The 12783-nt window shown below is 41.8% G+C and overlaps 1 protein-coding gene across 4 annotated transcripts in view; it reads left to right on the plus strand.

Annotated features, from left to right (window-relative positions):
- Positions 1 to 1430: 1430 nt before the first annotated feature.
- Positions 1431 to 12783, plus strand: part of GPR156 (G protein-coupled receptor 156) — an 81974-nt gene continuing 70621 nt past the window's right edge. For all 4 annotated transcript variants that reach the window (XM_036218682.1, XM_036218681.1, XM_036218683.1 and 1 more), the window contains exon 1: positions 1431 to 1676. The gene's annotated coding sequence lies outside the window, so the exon portion shown is untranslated. The remainder of the gene's footprint in view (positions 1677 to 12783) is intronic.

Consider the following 12783-nt stretch of genomic DNA (forward strand, 5'->3'; position numbering starts at 1 on the left):
GCAGCAGGGTGGGAATGCAGAGGAGGGAGGAAATTCCAGGAACGTATCTCAAGTAATAGGTAGGCCTTGGAGGAAGACCTAAAACGTTCTGTGCCTGGCAACTGAGGGATTACTCCAATCTGAGAAAGAGAAGATTGGTGTTGGAGGTGGGAACCACATTCAAGGAAAGATCTTTCAAAACATAGAGGGGATTGCTAGAATAATGGACTAAGAGCCAGCCCATAGAGAAATTCTGAGATCAGATCACAGAGATCAGAAGGACAAATCCTCAATCTAGAACCACAGAATGGAGGATCTGATTCTGGTCTCTGAAGTCAGCTGTCCTAAGGAAAAGGTGAACTCAAAAGCCTTAACTAGTGCAGCCCCCACGGAGGAGGATTAAATCCGTTCCCCTCAGTTTCTGCACATTTCAAATTAAAGGGTCTGACTCTATGGAATGAGAACGCTGTAAAGAATCCTGGGTAAAATCTCAGACATAATTTTTGCTCTTGGGAAATTCAGCTTTATGGTCACTGCTTTGGGGAAACCCTTGGCTATCCTCTGTTCCTTATTTTCCCCCCTCAGTTGAACCTTTCTGTGAAAAGAATTATTTTGGGTAACACCTTGCTTATGACATCTAAGAAAGTCACTACTACCCTGTTGGAACCAGAGTAGCTTTCCTCCCTCACCCTCTTGCCAGCCAAGAGTTTCCTCAAGGCAGTAGGAAAAATGTATCATTTCACAACCAGCATAAATACGTCTGAGGTTTTAAAATAAAATAAATGAAAATATGAACAGTCTAAATAGATTCTCAAGACCCTTTCTAGATCTCTCATTTTTGGATTATCTTTGTTTAAGACGTCTTCGGGGTGTCTTAAAGGCTCACGCATATTTTTAAAGGGTGGACATCTTGTTTGTAGCTTTCTTTTAGTATTCCTGGGAAAAGTAACGTTCTTGTCTTTCTGATTATAAAAGAAGTACAAGCTCATCGTAAAGAATTTGTAAAACCCACAGAGTATAAAATAAGAACACTAGTTGGTAACTCGACCCAAGAAACAAAAAATGAACATTTGCATGGAATTCTTCCAATCCTGCTACTAGCCTGTTGAGGACCCGAGCCTGAGGCTCCACGGCCACGGCCACGGCCACGGGGCCAGCTGTAGGGCAGTCTCTGGCCAGAGGCCTGGGAAAGGGCGCCGCAGGTTGGCACCCACCGAGAGTGGGAGGGAGCAGGGCGCCCGGAGGCGGGGCTGCCCTCGGGGACTCGGCGGCGGAACCAGGAGAGAGACGCTTGCGGTTAGAGGAGAGCCCGGCGCGTAGGGCCGCGCGTCCCGGAGCGGTCCCGGTCGTGCCGGCGTTTCCCGGTGGCCGAGAGCAGGGTCCGAGCGCAGGGTCCGCGCGCGCCACGCGGGGCGGTGCCAGCGGAGAGGCGGGAGGCGCGGCCCCGCCAGGGTCCCGCCAGAGGCTTCCCCGCAGGGCACCGCACGCCCGTGCAGACCGCAGAGGCCAGCGCCGCCGTCCAGCCGCGTCCACGCCCCGCGGCCGGCGCGGGGATGGGCGCGGTTCCCGGTCCTGGCCCTGCCCCCGCCCCTCTTCGTCCCTTCCAGCCCCGCTCACCCGCGAGAGACCCAGGCACCGCGGGCGTCCCGCCGCCAACCGCGGGCTTGGCGCTTCTCGGCGGTCCGGGACCTGGTGAGGTGAGCAGCGCGCCCTTGGACTTGTCCCCAGTCTGCTTTGCAGGGGCACGTTCACCCCAGGGTGCAGGGTGGAGGGTAGTATGGGTTCCCTCGCCGGGACAGTGAAGTCCTAAATGCAGAAAGTTTTATTTCACTGCAGTCCGTCTAAGTGCCTTGTTTTGGGCTGAGGAGAGTCGCCCTGGAGCTGCAGCATCCTTGTACACTGGCAAGCAGCCGTTTCCAGCTTAGCTCGCTCAGAAACTACAGGCCATTTGGTAGAATTCGGTGTTTGAATGGTGTATACGTGCGCTACTGCAGAATACAAACCTTGAGGTTTCTCTTTGGAATCGAGTTTTGTTGTTAACATTTCAGAATAGTAAACCTTGGAGAGAAAAGTCATGGCATGATACCTCTTAGTCTTCCCTTTGTTGGTTTTCTGGGTAAATGTGTGTATGAATAATAGGCAAATTATGTCCTAGCCTATAATGAAATGTCTTTCCTGTGTAGTCCTTTAAATCAGGGTATGGAGGATAACATTAAATTATTGCATCCCTACGTAAAAGTGAAAGATTTTCAGGTGGGGATTAAAAGCTGGAAAAAAATGTTGATATAGTTGTATTAGGCAGCAAGGCCTGCAAAGGAAAATGAATTTTTCTCCACCAGTGGAAAAATACAGCATTAGAAATCCTCCCTGCAGGCTGGGTAAGGGCCAGGCTTGCAAAACAGTAGCTTCTTCCTTTGCTACAAGTGGAGCAAAGGGGTGTGGAGATAAATGGCCCAGGAAGTGATTGTATATAGTGTAAGACAGTTTGAGTCTGAAGAATAAAATGCCTTGGCAAGCTGTACTTGAGTTAGGGATCTCCTGGGATGGGGGTGGTGGCTCTGTGGTCCTCATTTTGCCAGCCTAATTCCACTTGAGGGCCACTGCTGTCTCTGGAGTGCTGTCTGTATTTTCATCTTCTCTTCTACCGCCAGCTTTTAGCTTCTCCCTGTTCCTCAATAAAGTCTAGAATTAAGCCTGGTCAGAGAGTTATGGTAGCCTGGGGATAGAGAACTTCGAGTCTAGTGAAAGCAGAATTGTGGTCTAGGGGAGACCCAGAGTGTGGGTGGGGTGAAGCCTAGAAAGCGGTCTAAAGAGTGGGAGGATGATTGATGGAAAGAAATTCTCTGGGAAGAGCGATAGGTGCTTAACGGTTTGTTTCTTTCTGAGGTTATTAATATTGTTGTTTGATCATAAGGGTATTTCCAGATGGGGTTGGAGGAGTGTGAAGACTTCTCTGAAAAGTGCCCCACCCCTCAATTCACATTTTATTCCACTCCCTTATAGATTTTGAATGAGTAATTGGGGGCAGGGTGAGAGAAAAGAAGCGCCGAGGCTCTGACGTGCCATAGAAACCATGGAACATGGACAATCTTGGGCAGAGAAGTTGAACTTGCAAGTTGAAAGGAATGTTCTACCTTTAGTTAAAAATCAGAGCCTTTAATTTGCAGAAAGGTATTGAGGACCACAATATTCATATACAGTTGCTGATGACTTTTGCCTGATAAATATGCAAATCCCTCTTTTTCTCCAACATTTTATTCTGAAAAATTTCAGACATACAGAAATATTTTTATAACCTTATAACTAGCTTGAGACATAAACTTATTAATGAAAATCAGCATTTGGAATCCAGACATACATGATCTGGAACCAGACAGAACTCGAATCAAAAGATGGTTAAGAAATAGATATGTGAAGGATATTAAGATGTTGAGGGGAAAAAATAGGGATCTAATTCTTCTGACTCTTTCCTAAGAATCTTAGGCAAATCTTTTAATTGCTTCCTTTTTCCCATTCTTACAATGTCAATTGGATTATGTCATTGCCCTGCTTAACATTCTCCTATGGCTTCCCTTTACACTTTGAATAAAATCCTTCTCTCTTCTAGGGTTTACCAAAGCCCTGTATGTTCTGACTTGTTTGACCTCATATGCTGTCACTCTCCCGTCCTTTGCTCTTCCCTGTGCCTGGACACTCTTCCCTCAGATACTTGTATTACTTCTCTCCTTGATATATTCAGGTCTCTTTTCAAATATGGCCTTTTCCCTGACCACCTGATCCAAACCAGCCCTTTGTCACTCCCTGTTCTCTGATCCTGCTTTACTTCTTCATTGCACTTATCGTTGCCTGGCATTATATAGTATATATGTTTCTTTATTAGTTGTCCGTATATCCCCCACTGGAATATAAGCTGCTTAAGAACAAGAAACTTTTGTATTCATGCTGTGTTCTTGTTTGGCATATTCTAAGCAATTAATAAATAATTACTGAATTAATTAGATAAAAGAAATAAGGCATTGACTCTCATAAGGGTTACAGAACTCCCTTGGCAAAATACTAGAAGTCCTTTTAGGTAATTTAAGTCAATCAATATTTTATAGGTAAATGACGATCCTGGAGATCAGTGGCCTCTTCTATCCCCACAACGCTTCTAAGCTGAACCTTGTGCCAGAAGGTGGGCCGGTTTTGGCAAATTAACATCCCAAACAAGATATAAAACATTTCAATCTCTGAAATTTCTCATACACCTGAAATTAATATAATATTGTATATCAACTATACTTGAAAAACTTTTTTAATTATTAAAAAAATTTCCATATGCCCCTGGCTAGTCACCCCCACCATCCACAAGCAACTTTAGTTATGATTTCTGTTATCATGGATTAGTTTTATGTTCTTGAACATCAAATTAATTCCCATGGTATGTACTTTTGTGTCTGATTTCTTTTTTCTCAACATAATGTCTGTGAGATTCATCCATGTTGTTGAGTATATCAGTTGTTCATTTCTTTTTATTCCAAGATAATATTTCATAGTATGAATATCTACCATGTGTTTATCTATTCTCTTATTGGTGGACACTCTTGTTGTTTCCAGTTTGGGGCTATTTAATTAAAGCTGTCACGAACATTCTTATAGGGTCAGTCTCATTAGGAGTGCTATGTACTTTATTTGAAATCTTTGCGCCCCAGTGCTGAGAGAAGTATGGCAAGGTTCTGGGAGCTGCGACCGATGTGGCAGCCTGCTGGCAGCCTAGTGAGCACCTTCCCCGGGCAGTTTCATTTGGCACTGACCTACCTCCCACTCTAGAGGAAGAACACTTGGAAAATGAGTGTCCATGCAAATCAGGGAGCCCTCAGGTGCACTTTCAGTGTTTAGATCCTTAGAAGAGACAATAGAATGCCCACAGCCCTTGCTGTTGTATTCCCCTCCTCCTCTCAGCTCCCCATCCCTATACGAGTTGACTTTTTTCAGCCGCTGAGCATTATGCTATCGAGGAGTTTAAATATTTATGAGGAAGAGTCTTGTTCAGAGCCTGATAAAATATTTATGTGTTTCCATGGGGTACTGGTTTCCATGTAGATTTCTCAAGGCATTTTTCTGAGACACTTGTCATAATCATGAGGTACCCAAACAGAGATAGATGATACGGCTAGAGAATATTCTATGTTATTGAACCTCACCTTGCAGAGCTTTCTAGGGATGGGAAAGGATGAGCACGTTAGAGAATGGACATTAATAGTGTCTGGATCAGGAGAAAGACTGCATGTGCTGATGAAAATGGATTGAACAAGAAAAATCTGTTAATATAGTACTCCTAAAGGTGTGAATCCAGAGAGTATAGTGGGAAAGAACTTGTTAGAGTGAGGAGAGATTAAATAGAAGAATGAAGGAATCAACCTTGTAAAAGACTTGATGTAGACAAGGCCTATACACCAGACAACTATGCTGAGTGCTATAATTATCACACCTCTTATGAAAATAAGGGAGAAGGAGTGGAGGCTAGCCAAGGTTTCTGGAGGCGGGGCCGGGGAGGGGGCGGGAGGAGTAGAGAGTTAGCTATTTCAAAAGTAATTACTTTTTTCTAAGGAAGAAGTGTCTTTTGAGTCAGGTTCTGAAGGACGTGTGGCTCTTTGGCAGCTGTGATGTGGAATGGCATTTTCTGAAAGACAGAATAACTTGAGCAGATAGTCAAGTCATTGCCAAAGCGGTGGTATGGCTTGAGTAAGGTAAAGAGGTGGCAGGGTCAGGTCAGGACAGGTTTGATATAAGAGATAAAACAGGAGACCTAAAGGACAGCTTGTCAGGCACAGGAGCATTGACTTTAGTCTGTTTGTTTTGAGGAACCATGTGACTTTTGACCAGAGATTAGGTCAGATTTTGAGCAATTCTTGGGAGGTTCATCCAGCCCAGGCAAGGTCTTGAGGTCTGTTTTATCCAAGGCACTTCCCAATTCTCCTGTGTCCAGTCCAGTATACTTTGTACAATCTACTCTAAAGGAGGTAAACAAGAGGGAGGTCAGATTTATTCAATATATTCTTGGACCTGACCAGAAGCAAGTCTTACCAACCACCTTCTTCCCCTCGCATAACACTATATGTGACTCAGAATGCTCTGAGCCAAACTGAATTCATAGGCTGTATGCTGTGTCCTCTCATCTTCATTGCTACTTTGCCTCAGTGGGAGAGTCGAGAAGGTCTATCACCTGAACCCAAATCTGGGTCAGTAGACTTTAGATGTGGGTTGCTAGGCAACAGAGGACAAAGAGATGAGGCTGGCAGACCATCCCTGCAGAACTCAAGCCTGCTTTGACCAGGCTACTGGGCAGTGACTGGAGAGGGTTGAGGTCATGCAGATTGATAACCCTTAGACAGGACTGGCCAGCCACCTTCCACATATGTTCTCCCTTCCGATTGCAGCTTCCTATCAAAAGTATCCCCCAAAATGTTTATTTTTTAACTCATTATGAAAATAGGGAGGGCAATTGGGAAGAGTGTTAAGCCTATCAGTCATCTACACTTTGATGTTTGTGATAAGGAAGAGATAATTGTGGAAGTGGTGGCTCTGGGGAAGTTACTCTTCAATGCTAAAGAGAAGAGCTCTGCATGTATACAGATTAGCCTGAAAGCACTGGAGTTCTGATGAGGAGAAGGAATTTCTTGGTGTTAAGAACAAGAAAAGGGAATGGGAAGGCCTCTTAGAGAAGCTTCATGATTCTGCTCACGGCCTTGGCTGGTTGTAATTGCTCTGTTGCTACATGGGTACTTGTTCCAGACTGACAGTGTGAATACCTAGGAATGAATGCTCTGGGTCTTTCCATTACTGCTTGTTTATTCTGGAAAGTCACACTATCAGTTGGCCAGCCCTCCATCTTGATTTTCCAAGGGTAACTGGTGAGACCTAAGCAAGAAGGCAGAAGCGAATGCTTTAACTAGGAAAATGGTAAGAGCCTAAAGCTGTGGTCTGGACCGAAGATGCAGTGAAGGCCTAAAATGTTGGTCTGGCTGGGCTTCAGACCAACATGGTCCTTCTTAGCTTTATTCTAAAACCATTCCTTGTTTTCTGTGTGGAGTAGAATCTCCCAGGAGCCACATTAACTGTAGTGTTTCTTCTAAAAAGGTGAACAGAATGCATGCTTGAGTACTTTTTCCAAATGGACACTTCGATGATTCTGTGATTGTGCCCAGGCTAGTGATGACTACCTGCTTTTGGATGCTGTTAGGATAGAACCAGAAGGTCAAGTAAAGAGAGAGTGAGAATCAATAAAAAGCAGCAGACAAGAAAGAGAAGAGAGTAATGACCTGCTGAGATCCTGGGTACCCAATTATCTGCAAGTGAAAAACCGGATGAAAGATCAAATAACCACCCATGGGAATCTTTACCTGCAAATATTGCTGACTTCCAAGGCAGCTTTGAGGAGAAAAGAAGGGCTGAGACATGAAGACTACTGTCATGGTCTGAGGAATATTAATACAGGCTTGACACACCAGAACACATAGCCACACCACAGCTGAGCAGATAGCAGCAGTGATATGCTGTCTATACCACATATCACACTTCCACACACTTCCTCAGATCGATTCATAATATCAGGTATATATGTGAGACATTCATCTCTACTTACAAAGCTACACAAACACAGATGTACTTTAAAAAGTAAGTATAAAGAAGAAACTATTCCAAAATATTGCTAGCAGTGGGATTATATATGATCACTTTTCTTGTTCAAACTTATCCATATTTTCCATGATTGCTATAGCAAGAATTTCTGTGAAAATCAAGAAAACGTTAAGACTCTATTAAAGAGATAGAAGAGGCATGAGTCGAGGACAGTAAGATTATACAAGAGAAAAAATATATTGGAAGATGGACGATCAAAAAAGTTAATTCTTCAGAGGCTGGCAGTTTCTGCATATTATTCTCTTTATTATTGAATATCATATATCTACTGCCCTCCAGAAGATCTGGAAGCTTCTATTAGCATGAAACTAAATTGCAAATACTGAGGCAAGTGTCATACCTCCAAGGCCTGAATGGGCAACATCTGGGAGGCCCGCAGCTGGCTTTCAGTGGTCCTCAAAGAATCTTCCACCAAGGTGCTGATACAGAACACTTCAAACCTGTGTGGCAACATCTTTCCCACAGAGTTTAAGGTTTATTCCTGCAGCAGCTGGGTCAGCTTTGTGCATCTCATCTCTGAAGTACGGAACAGAAGCCAACAAAGGCTGTCAGTGGTTGCAGTAGTGGGATTATCCCAGACAAAATCCTCCTATTAAAATCCATGCCTCTACAGGGTGCTCGCTCACTGGCCCTGGAGGCCCCGTGGAAAGTTCTGTGGCTGAGACTTTGGAGAGGCAAATGTCATTTTCATTTCACAGCCACCAGCCTTTTCCAGAGCTACTGTCTCGTCTGTGCTTTAATTGGCTTCTGTTGAGGGATCCACGGTGAGGCCTCTTTCCCGGAAAAGTTGCTATTTACCTCTGCCCACCAGGGTCAATTTAAAGCAAATGCCAGACAACTACACACCCCACTAAACTCTAGGGTCTGGGATTACTCGTAATATTATTTGTAATTATTAAAGTCTCAAATCCTTTTTATGTTTTAAATTTATTCCATTTTTAAATTATAAGATTAATACACACTCACTGTAACAAGTCTAGTAAGACAGCAGTATATAAAGAAAATGTTATTAACCTCTATGTTCTCTCCCTTCCATCTTCCTGCCAAAACCACTATTAAAAGTTCAGTGTGAATTCCTTCACTTTTTCTATGTTCAAACAAACATGTTGAGTTATTTTCTATTTCATATGTAGATGGGATCCTATAATACCAGTTACTGTTATTTGCTTCATTTTCTATTATGTACCTCATTCTAGATATATGCATTTAACTAATCCAATTATTTTTAATAGCTACATAATATTCCTTTGTAACAAATTCCATAATTTTCCCTACTATTTCTGTATTGACAGATATTTCACTTTTTCCTCCTTTTTTTTTTTTTTAAACTACAAATTATGCCACAATAAACATTCTACATTTAGCTTTATACTTTGGTATTTATTTGCGTAGGAAGATTCCCCAAACTGGCATTTCTGGGTCAAAGGGAATACACACAATTTTAATTCTTACCGTGGGTCTCCCCTACAGAAGTTGTTTCCCTCTCTCCTTTTGTCTCTCTGTCCCCTCTCCCACTGCCTTTCTCCAGGGAAGCCTGCATATTTAGGCAGGAGAACCCTGCAGTGAGAACTCATCCTTGCCAAGTGTGGATTATATCAGCTCAGTGGGGAACGGGGTCTGCATATCTCGTTGCATTGTGTCTCTATTGCTTCTGGTTGGCCAGACTGTTTACAATTCCCCCCTTGCTCATTTATTCCACGCTGTGGAATTATACATGGTCTTCATCTGTAGCAGGAGCAGTGTGATCATAGGGGGCGGGGGACGCAGAGGGGTGTTCAGAGAGAATAGGCTGTTACAGTGCTTTCTTACAATGCCATGTCTACAATGTTTTTTGTTATGCCCTTTCTTTAATAGTTGGATTGAGAGAAATTCTTCAGTTCCATCTCAGTGTTCTAATTTGAGGGACTTGGGCTTTGGGGACTTTTATGAGTATATAGTCAATCAACTACAACTGATTGCTTGACATGAGAATAATTAGTTAAGAAGGTAGGGGTCTTGGAGCTTAAGGATCAGTGCCAAGCAACAGATGCGAACATTTTTAAACAAATGATTTTAACAAACCTGGTGTTAGGAGCAAGCTTCCCAGGACTACTTGGCTTTCATTTTTAGTTTTGTTCTTGTCTGGATGTAAAACTTTAATCTAGTCTACCAGACTAGAGAGGAGTGGGACTCCCCATCACACCAGGGCTGGAGAAAATGTCAGAGAAGCATTAAGGGAAGCTGGTGAGTACAAACAAATGAAATATAAAAAGTGACTGACAAAAGAGGAAGAAGTAAATGAGATTTTAAAATCCTCAGCTGATGGCTACTGTGTGACCAGTGGGCCTGTGAGCTCATGAACGTTTTATGGAAATCTATGATCTCTGATCCCCATTAGAAACCCAGTGGCAAGTCCGTGTTCAGAATACAAACATTAGTTAAGCAGTGGGAAAGAAACTATGAAGTCCTGTGGCAGACATTTTGCTATTGTCTTCTATAACACATGCTACAATTTTTCCTCAGTAGCTTTGAAATGGATTTCTGAGCCCTAGATTGAAAACTAAAGAAAGAAAGAAAAACCAGAATAGATGTTATGGCAATTAATTTCTAAAGAGAAACTTTAACTTTAGTTTGAACAGGTATAAATCTATAGATAAGCACTAGCTTTAGTGCTGATACATACTTTTTACATAAACTTTAAATTTTAAATGTGCACTGACCAGTAATAATGATAGTAACCAGTCCCTCTAATAGGTTTGTCTTTTATAACTTAGGGATTCTTCGATAGATCTTAATTGGTGTCATAGACAATAGTAAGGGTAATATATCTTATACTGTTCACACTGTCATTTGTGTCTGTAAAGATTATCTTTGAAGAGCTTGGTCTTGTCAGTAAAAAATTTTAAGGTTAAACATATTACAAGACATTAAGTGTCTGTTTCTGTCTATAATGGACTACCCAAAAGTAAACCATTGCTGCCATAGGAGACATCTAGAAAAGTTAGATTTAAAAAGACGATTTGAAGGTGTAAAGACCCATTAAGGCAGCCAGAACTTAGGAGCTGAGACCTCAGAAAGAGCAGAAACTCACTGAGTATCCCACATTCTAGGGTGCTTTTTCCCTTGAGACAGTTACCATTTATTAAGTAGCACCTGAGGAGAAGCTAAGAACCCAAGTAGACAGCAGCTGCTAAAAGTCAGAGAAGCTGAGCAGAACATTCAGCAGTCTGAGAAGCCTGGGGAATAAAAAAAAAGGAAGAAGAAGAAGGAATTCCAGGATAAATGAGCCAGGACATGAGAAGCCATGATCATGGAAAGAAAACAGGCACAGAGAAATCAGCCCAGTAATCTGAACAATTTTCCATCCAAATCAATCACTAATTTATAAGTAGCACAAGAGGTGAAAAACAAAACAAAACAAACAAACAAAAAACCCAAAAAGCCCAACAGAAAGCAAGTGCTAAAAAGCCAAGAAATTAATCAGAGCTACTTATAGTCTTAAATTTTATAGAAAAAAAATTGGAGAGTAGGGTCCACCAAAGTGAAAAGGCCTGAAGAACACTGTGATGGTTAATTTTATATGTCAACTTGAGTGAACTTTAGGATACCCAGCTATTTGGTAAAACATTGTTTTGGGGTGTACCTATGAGGGTGTTTCTGGGAGAGGAACGTTTAAACTTGTGAGCTGAGTAAAGCGGTTGGTCCTTTCCAGTGTGAGTGAGCATGATCCAATCTGTTGAGGGCCTGAGTAGAACAACAGAAAGGCAGAGGAATGTTGGAATTTCTCCGCCTGATTGTTTGAGATGGGACATTGATTTTCTCATGTCCTTGGCACTCTTGGTTCTCTGGCCTTCACACTCAGACTGGCATCTACACCATCAGCAGTCTGGCTCTCAGGCCTTCAAACTAGGACATTGCTTTCTTGGGTCTGTAGCTTGCAGATGGCAGATTGTAGGACTTCTCAGCCTCTTTAACTGCATGGGCCAAAACCTCTGATGAATCTCTTTTCTTTATGTGTAAAATACTGGTCCTATTTCTCTGGAGGACCCCAACTAATGCAAACACCCTAGGCTTTCAGCTAGTGCCAAAAGAGAGAATTCAGTCTCCCTGAATTGAGAAGACAGTTTCAAGTCTAGGGAGACCAAGGCAGCTAGAGTTTGTAAGACTGAGTATTGGAGAGGAGAAGGACTGTGCCTGAAGACTTAGCCCAGAAATAGACTTGGTCTTATAAAAAGTCAAAATCTAATTCCCAACCAGATAGTCGCTGATTAATCTGTTTTTATTCTAATGCTCCAGCAGAAGCTAAAGAATATATTCATTGGAAAAGAGAAAATGACCTAGAACCTCTCTATTCTTACTGAATGGTTTCTGATATTCAGTGAAGCAAAACAAAAGTTGGCATACCAAAATACATTTTCTGGAATTTGGTGCAAAAAGAGAATTCAGCCTCCCTGAATTGAGAAAACAGTTTCAAGTCTAGGGAGACCAAGGCAGCTAGAGTTTGTAGGACCAAGTATTGGAGAGGAGAGAGCTGCACTAGACATAAGAAAATATGCAATATTTATCTTATTGTTTAAACCTCCTTTAAATATAATTGACATTTTAAAGGAAAATAAAGACATATTGTGGGTTTGATAACCATATGTAAAAGGAAGTATATGGCAATAACAGCATAAAGGCTGAAGTGAAGACATGGAAATATGTTGTTGTAAGGTGTTTATACTACACATGAAGTGATATGATATCACTTGGAGATAGACTGATAAGTTAAAGATGTATCTGTAAACATGAAAATAATCACAAGGAAATAGAATAAGTATAGCCAATAAGCAACAGAGAGAGAAAATAGAACCATAAAAATACTCAATTTACCTAAGAGAAGGAAGAAAAGAAGAGAAAAGGGAACAATTAAGAAATGAGATAAATAAAAAACAATAGCAATATGATACATTTAAACCTAAACACACCAATAACTACTTTAGATGGAAATGATCCCAACACCTCAACTAAAAGGCAAAAATTGCCAGATAGGATAAAAATGCAAAGCCAAGTATGTGCTATGTACAAGAAACACATTTTATATATTAAGACACAAATAGATTAAAAGAGGATGGAAAAGATTTACTGTACTAACACTAATCAAAA

This window comes from Rousettus aegyptiacus, unplaced genomic scaffold (assembly GCF_014176215.1).
Source record: "Rousettus aegyptiacus isolate mRouAeg1 unplaced genomic scaffold, mRouAeg1.p scaffold_m13_p_4, whole genome shotgun sequence".
Classification (NCBI taxonomy): domain Eukaryota; kingdom Metazoa; phylum Chordata; class Mammalia; order Chiroptera; family Pteropodidae; genus Rousettus; species Rousettus aegyptiacus.